An 8,398-nucleotide genomic window follows, 5' to 3' on the forward strand; every position below is an offset into this window, starting at 1 on the left:
AAGTAATAGGAGTTGTTTGTATGTAAACTGAAGTGGAGAAAAATTAATGTTGGTATACGGTTCATGTCATTCCTTTTGAACTTTCGGTTTATTTAAGTATTAAATTTCATTTTCTTTCATTTTCACAACATTTGATGGAACAATCCAATTTCCAATAATTTTTCCTACTTTGCGTTACCTAGACAGTCTAACGTAAACAAAATAAAATTCATTTTCCTATAACACCTTGATAGTACAATCTAACTAAAATAGGACCAACAATCTATCGCCAACCTGAAAGTATAACCTAAATAAAATTGGCTCAAAAATCCCAGTCCGTATCTAACCCAAACAGTCTAACTAAAACAAGATAAAATTCACATATCCGTGACGTAACAGTACAACCTGGCATGAAATCGGATCAACAATCTAAAATTAAATAATTCCCTTGTACAACACCCCAACACAATGATCTAAACGAAATAAAGACGAACGCTCTCGATTCGACCACGTTTTACTCGCTACGCACCCTGACAGCATGACTGTAAAACAAAACGAGAATAAAAATAAACAGATCCCGAATGAATTTTCATCGAACACGGAAAACTGGCGGACCGTGTCCTCCGGCTGGAGCCGAAGCCCGGTGGAAGGTGTCACACCGCCGAAAGGAGTGTAACGGGTGGGTGTGTCGGCGACGGCTTGAGAACTCCGCGGAGATCGAACGGGAGCGGAAAACTACGTGGAATGCGTGCGTAGCGTGGCGGGTGGCGTGTACTTTGTGATGCAAATTAATGCGCGATTACCAAACCGCCCCTATCCCCGGCCGCCCCTTCTCCTCGTTACTCTAGCCGGGCGTTCGTGTCGAGGCCCCCGCGCCGATCCACTGGCAAATGGCCGCACGACTGTGTTGGTTCGGTTGCTCGGACGTGTCGGTTCGGTCGCTCGGACGTGTCGGTTCGGTCGCGCGGACGTGTCGGTTCGGTCGCTCGGACGTGTCGGTTCGACCGCCGCGCCGCCGCGGCTGTGTTGGTTCGGCCGCGTACCACAATTTCAGGCGTACTCTCGGCTACGTGCAATGAGTCCAAGGGGGGCAGAGGCCCACCCTACAACCCCCTGCGACTCGATGCCTACCCACGCATTAAGCCTGGTTACACGCTCGCTCTCTCGCTCCCCTAATCTGATGTAACTATTACACGTTACGCGGCCCACGGTATATCGACGGAATATATTCTCTACTTTCCGAGCACTTGGTCGTAGCGTTGATTGATTCGTTCGAGGATAGTTCTGATTGGACAGGTCTGTGACAGTTACACTTTTCGATATTTAGCGGCGCAGGTTTGCCGAGTGATATATCGTGTCTGTTCGGAAAATTTGTAGCGATTCAAACATGTAGTATATTGGTTAGATGTTTAGTGGACGAAGGGAATATTGTTTGATCCGGTAAATAAGTGTGGATCGAATGTTTACTATCTGCTTGTAAGTGGTAGGACACCTATGGTGCGTATGAAAAGAATGTAATGGTTCGTAAGAATATATTTGAGGCTACTTTTGTTACTTCATTGGGAACATAAACGGTGTCTATCTGACTGTAATATCCCTTGAACGATATTTATTTCGGACTTTCATTTTGTAATGCCTTCTAGCATTTACTGTATATTACCTGAGTGTCCTAATACTTAATACTGGTCATTTTTTCCTTTTCTATTTTCCGTGAGAAACACCTACGGAACGTATGTAAAAGTACAAAGTCCATTTTCGTTACATTCGGGAGAACTTGTAAAAAAAATTACACCACTTTGACTGGGAAATTTTATACCATTTAATTAGATAAGGAAAATCGTAATACCAAACAGAAGGAAAAAAGAGTGCCCCTGCCTGACTGTTGTTGAGCTGCCTGTAACGATATTTTTTTTTCTGATTTTTCGAATAATACATTGTGTTATAGGAAACAAGATTCGAGAGTAACGATCTTTGGCGTGTATCACGCGTAGCGGTGAAAACTCGTGCGCGGCAAGAAACGGAAGAATGTCGTATATACGGTCGCGTTGGTCCCCGCAAGAAAACGACCCGAGCATTTTTGTCCCCCGTATCCGTGCAAACACCGGGAAAATCGACGCCGCGCAAAGTTATTATATGGCCGGCCGTGCATCACGAAAAACTCGTACCTACTGTATATGGCCGTTTGTAAAGTTCGCGGACACTAAAATTCCATCACGAAGCGATTTCAAGGTGTCAAGCGTTATACTCGTTAAAGCCGCGGCCGCATGAAACGCGGTCCCCTTTTTCGTTTCGTAAAGAGGATCACCTGAAGAATCGCGTGTGGGTTACCTTAATTGATGTAATTTCGCGGGAACAGCGTGGCTTTTCGAAATTGCAAAAATAACAGGAAACATTTCTTTTACTTGAAATCGACTTCATTTTTCATGGACATCGTTTAAAAATACAGGCTGTTGATAACGAACAGAAAATTGTTAATGAGCATTTCTATTAATATATTTCGATGGAAAGTGATGTTTTAATAATAGTGGTCCCTTGATAAAATTAATGGCTTCCCTTGGAATTATTTTGTTATTTCACTTCTAATAAAGTATCCTGTTTAACAACAATATAGAATTTTATATTGTGGAATACTATCTTAAAAATTCTGCAATTATCTATCACATGGCTGAAAATGTTTCGTTGAAATAAAGAAAAGCACCTTATTTACTAATTCCTCGTTCACATGTTATTTCTAACTCGAACATGACAATGCTTGGATGAAATTAGTTTCGTAGACAAGACTAATTCCATTTTTATATATAGGACGTAATTTCCATCGAAATTAATTTAATCGTATTTCAATGCAATAAAGAAGTAACATTACCCACGTTCCTTTTTAAAATATAGACAGTAGGTAACAAACCTTTAGGATTCGTAAAGTAGTAAAAATAATTTAAAGTAGTAAAACTAATTTAAAGATTTGTAAGTTCAAGGGCCAGAGAATTCTGAAATAGGAAAAATTTACATTTCTCGAGACTCAAGAAAAACCCCATAACTCGGTTCTTGCGTGACCAATTTTTCATAGATGACGTTTCGTTTTTTCTAAAAAATCTAAAATTAAGATTTCAAAAATCTCGACAAATTGCGAAAAATAATAAAATGTTTTTGAAACTTCTAATAACTTCTTTTATATACGCCAGTACTACATAATTTTTTCAAAGCGCTCACTTCAGTGCAATATATATAAAAATAACTATTCAAACTTTCAAACAAAATTTGTTATATTCTCAATATGTAAGTGCATTAATAAATAGACACTTCATTCATGTTGAACATTTCGTTCATGGAAAAAAAAATGTTCAGGACTCCACAGTGGCAAGATTCCTCACAATTTACGTACTGGTTCTTAATTTTACGAAAATAAAACAATTTTTGTACAAAATACCAAAAAAGATGCACTGAACGGAATAAAGTAATAATGATACTATTACCATTAGAAAAGTCCTCGTAGATCAAAGAAATCGTTCTTTCGTCGGTTTTGCTCAAGATCCATTCGGCACGAATCCTCTTCGACCCGGTTCGATAATCGTAGGATCCCGATCGAGCTTCCCCCGTCCACGATCAAATAACTCCGTAATGAGGATTGAACGATTATTATAAATCAAACAGAGGGCGGCCCGTGTGTACACGCGGGGGGATATCTGTTCGTCGCATTTCTCGCGCGCCACGTGTTTTGCCGGTGTTACTCTCTTGGTGAACACGTGTCCCGCCTCCCGTCCCGTTTCTTTCCTGTCGTTCCCATGTCCTCTCCCTCGGTAGCCGCGGTACGTGCAAAAGTGACGTACGCACCTGAACGTTTCGCGACACGCTGAATTTTTCTCTCTTTATCTCTCCCTCTCCACTTCCCACGCGCGCGCTCTCGCTCGCGGGTGACTTCTTTTGGACACGCTACGGATCCCGACGTTTCAATTACACTTGGTCCCCGGTGAAAGTTGTGCTTAACGACGCGACGGATGCTTTCACGGGCGACGGCAGCGGCCGTTTCGGACCCGTCAAAATGGAGGATTTTACTTCGATACGACGCTTCTCAGGTACCATAGTTGGGCAGAATTTTATTCGAATAATACACAGTGAAAAATAGCAGTATCTAAGGGTGTCGTTCTCAGCTTTAAATAGTTAATGGGATTTAATAATTGTTCGACAAATTTCGATTTATTCATAAAGATGTATTATTTTATTATAAACATTTAAATTTCCACGTTTGAACAAATAAAAATGACGAAATAGTTTTTTTATCTTTTATTCGTTATTCGAAACTTTTTATCTAGATAATGAGTTTGCTTATCTTTGTCCGATACTACTTTCACCCCTCCAATGTAGACGATGACAAAAATACTTCGTCGCTGTAATTCTTAATTGTATCCTACTAGTTTTTAAACTGAGAAAAATGAGTTTAAAGTAAACGAATTTTAATATTATAGAAGCTGGAAAGTAGTGAAGTAATCGAACAAACTATAATGTCATCTACTGAATGACTATTTATTACAATATTTAACAAAATTTTATCTTATCATCGACATAAATTTTAAATTGTTATTAGTATTTAGAGGTATATCTGTTAAGAAATATAAACTTTCAAAGTTTAGGTGTTAGGATTTAAAAGAATATTTGTTGTTTTCTAGGTTGAATTTTCTTTTTATTATGGTGAATTTGTATTCTTTGGATCAATGAGACGCATGTAGATTGATTGACTAAATTGTGTTGAAAAATAGTGTTACAACAATTAAGAACTCGGGCGACGACTTGTCAAATATTTTCCCATAAACTATCTACCTTGTAATACGTTTAATAAAAAAAGGAAATACATAACAGCGGAACCAAAAAAGAAGGATTCGTAACGTAAAGTTGTCTTTATTTTTTACTCTTACCACCTCCATTTCATTGTATAAGATGTACGTAGTAACAACGTACTAAGCGAAAAATAGACTGTTACGTGAAATGCAAAATAAAAATGTAAATTATAGCGTTTATAGAAGCTCAAGAGCATCGTAGACCTGGAGACATCAACGCCTGCATAAGAGAGTATCCGACTACAGAAATGAACCGGCAATCTTTCATATCGCATTGTTTCAACGAGATGAAATATATCCTTAACAGTAAAATTCACATAAACCTTATAATTCAAGGTCTTAATATTTCCATGTGAATATAAATTAAAATAAATAATATATACAGATTCTGTTGATGTAATTATTACTACGTGTTTTTACTTCTTTAATTTCTTGAAACTAAACTAACTTCCAGACTGCAAGCTTTTAATTTGAAAACGAATAAAAATAGAAGCGGCAATAAATTCAAAAGTTATTAGGTGTCTGCGTTTCGTCAAATTCAATACTTATGTTCGAGTGACATTTGGCCCCTTTCTACAATGTTCGCCGTCATTTTGAAAGACGAAACGGGTTGGACGATGTTTGAAATTTAAACTGTGTTACCAGTTTACGAAAAAATCCCCCGCAATTTTTGCGTTGAATTCTGTCGCTGATTATTATCTAACTTTTATTAGCAATGATCCGTAATTTCACTGATATGACGTAGAACTCCATTTTTTCAGTTAAAAAAATAAGTATTCCCCCCAAAACTAAATAATGAAAAAAATGAAAACGAATCTATACGTTTAATATCGATATTTTCAACTTCAAAATAACAAGATACAACATTATATATCAGTCTCATAATTTTGAAATAAAGATTTGAGGGTCTGGGCGTCAAAGGGTTAATAACCACACGTTGGTTCCGTACGTTCTGTCGGTGGTATATTCAACATTGATGTCATGTCGATTGCTCTTTCGAAAGATCACCATCGATTTATAAACTACTCGAGTGTCTAACAAAAAAAGTGAGTATTCGAGGAAAAGTTCGTTAAATATCCAGGACAGATTTAACACTAGAACTATCGAAGCAGTCAAAATTACTGATTAATACACTCTTATAACAATGATAAAAATGTTACAACAATAAACTTTCTCAGACCTACGATCCGCGAATATTGTCTGTAAACGTGAAACTGGTGTCTTTCGTTTGTCTTGAATCGGGAATCTCGTTTAGAGTTACGTTTGAAGGAGGAAATACGGGTTGGTGAGGTTGTAGTGTTAATTGCTAATTGGACTTTACGTTTCATGTGTTTATAGCATATTCAATACAGCTGAGTTTGAATTAAATGCAAGAATCTATGATTTTTAAACAGTGTCCATTTTATTTGTAGTCTAATAAAACCTTCGATAAAGAAACATCTATTTTTTATTAATTTGCTTTTATGTAAATCCATTAGAATCTTAGAGTGTGTCCACATACTTACTGGCTATTAACGCTACAACTACTAGAGCAGTCAAAATGACTGGTTAGTACACTTATAACCAGACTGCGGATTTTATGCATTTATGGCCCATAGGGCTCTATGAAATACAATAAAACACAAAACTTTCATCGGATTCAATGAATTTCCCATTTTAATCTGAACCCAAGAAGATGCTTAAGAGGAAAAATAAATTTCTACATTTCCGCCTGTCTTCATAAATTACTTTAGAAAATGTTATTTTACATACAACTCCGCAGTCTATTAATAACGATCATTAAAGTCTTATAACAATGCATTTTCTCAGATCATTTACAACTTTTATTGCAATCTGAAAGTGACAAAATTGATGAATATATAAATCTGTATATTTCCAAAAGTTTGTCATGTTTATCAATTCGATAGAAATATTATAGATACACGGTTTATCGTCAGTAGTTCTACTGTTAAAGCCTCTCGTGTATATGTCGATATGAAACCAGGGTTAATTCTCGCTGCCATTGCCACCACCTCCCCCTTTTACCTTTTTCACGTGCCCGAAAGAGAAGGCTCGATTTGAGAACCGCAGCGGCAAATCGCCGGTAAGGTCACGCTTTTACGTGTAAGCCCTAAGCGAAATCTAGTTTTTGTTTATTCATTAGGTTACCCCGCGCTTTAAGTGGTACGTGGAGAAGGCTTGCCCCGACACAGGGAACGGGTGATATATTAGGCGTACATGCACACGACATCTCGCTCGGATCGTGAACAGGTTACCCACGATAATCTATGCTCGTTTCTAGCACACTTTAACACGCTTCTGCGTACACATCGACCACCTAGCTACCGTGGCTACTTCGTCTTCCTTTCTCGAAGCTTCCCTGCCATCTTGGTCCCCTTTTTGGTTCTTTATCATTTGATATTTTATAGCCCCTGGCGAGAAAATTAAGGCCACCCATAATTTTTCTAATTTTTCGCGGTAATCGGAGAATTAGAAAGGCATAACGTTATTTAATAATATTTTTATTAATTACTAAAGTACGTACGTATGTGTTATATACGTAGTAATAATTTATATATTGTTGTATGTAATGTCTTATTATTTGTTACTTTTGTGAGTTTATTGTCCGAGGGATCTGGAGTCTGGAGTTTACTTAAAACTTTTCTGTACGCACCACTTGTCACCACAACAGATGATTTTAAGAAAAAGTCTGGATACTTGGCTAAATCATCCCAAAATAATTAACACGATGAAACAATGTAAATTGCTGAAAAGGGAGCATGTTGTAATAAAAGCAGAAGGGGGAAACACAAATTGTTAATATGTATGTAATATAGTATATATACGTACTTTAGTAATTAATAAAATTTATTATTAAATTTATTATTTAATTCTACGATTATCGCGAAAAATGTGGAAAATTATGGGTGGCTCTAATTTTTTTACGAGTGACTCTACGTGCGAAAATTTCGATAGATTTTCTGTGAACGATACGATCATCGTGGGTTTGTCAGAAAATTAAATTAAGTTCTATTAATGTGATGGTAAAATATTTCTTATTACATTTTGAAAGGAAATTTCAAATCGGGTGGGCTCCGTTTCCGTGATTGAAGGTTAGTACGGGGCCAGGTAATTTGTTTCTCTTTTTTTCCGAAATAACAATGAGTTTTCGTTAAATCGTATGAGAATATTGTGAAATTTAATTCTAGTTACGTGATCGATAATTGATTCAGTGTACGATAATAAAATGAGAATTAATAGTAAGAAAGTCGGTGGAAGAAGAGGAATCGATTGGAGATGACGGATTATTTTTGTTGCTCGGTGTATATGAGAAACGATTAGAATAAATTTGTAATAGAGGTAGACTTTCTACGGGAAAGGAATTAAAATTCAGCAGTAAATTACAGGTCGAAGGTTTATAGTCACATAAAAATTATTATACACCGCTTTAATTCACCATACGTGAACACTAGTTTTTCAAAAATATATTCTTTTATAATGCTGGTATTCAAATAAATATATATTTCAAATAGCAAATAGTAAATACTTTATTTTACTATGAAACATGCCCAAAAGTACAAAATGGAAGTATTACGTTATTTGTGTGAAGT

Source organism: Dufourea novaeangliae, unplaced genomic scaffold (assembly GCF_001272555.1).
Source record: "Dufourea novaeangliae isolate 0120121106 unplaced genomic scaffold, ASM127255v1 scaffold8, whole genome shotgun sequence".
Taxonomy (NCBI): Eukaryota; Metazoa; Arthropoda; class Insecta; order Hymenoptera; family Halictidae; genus Dufourea; species Dufourea novaeangliae.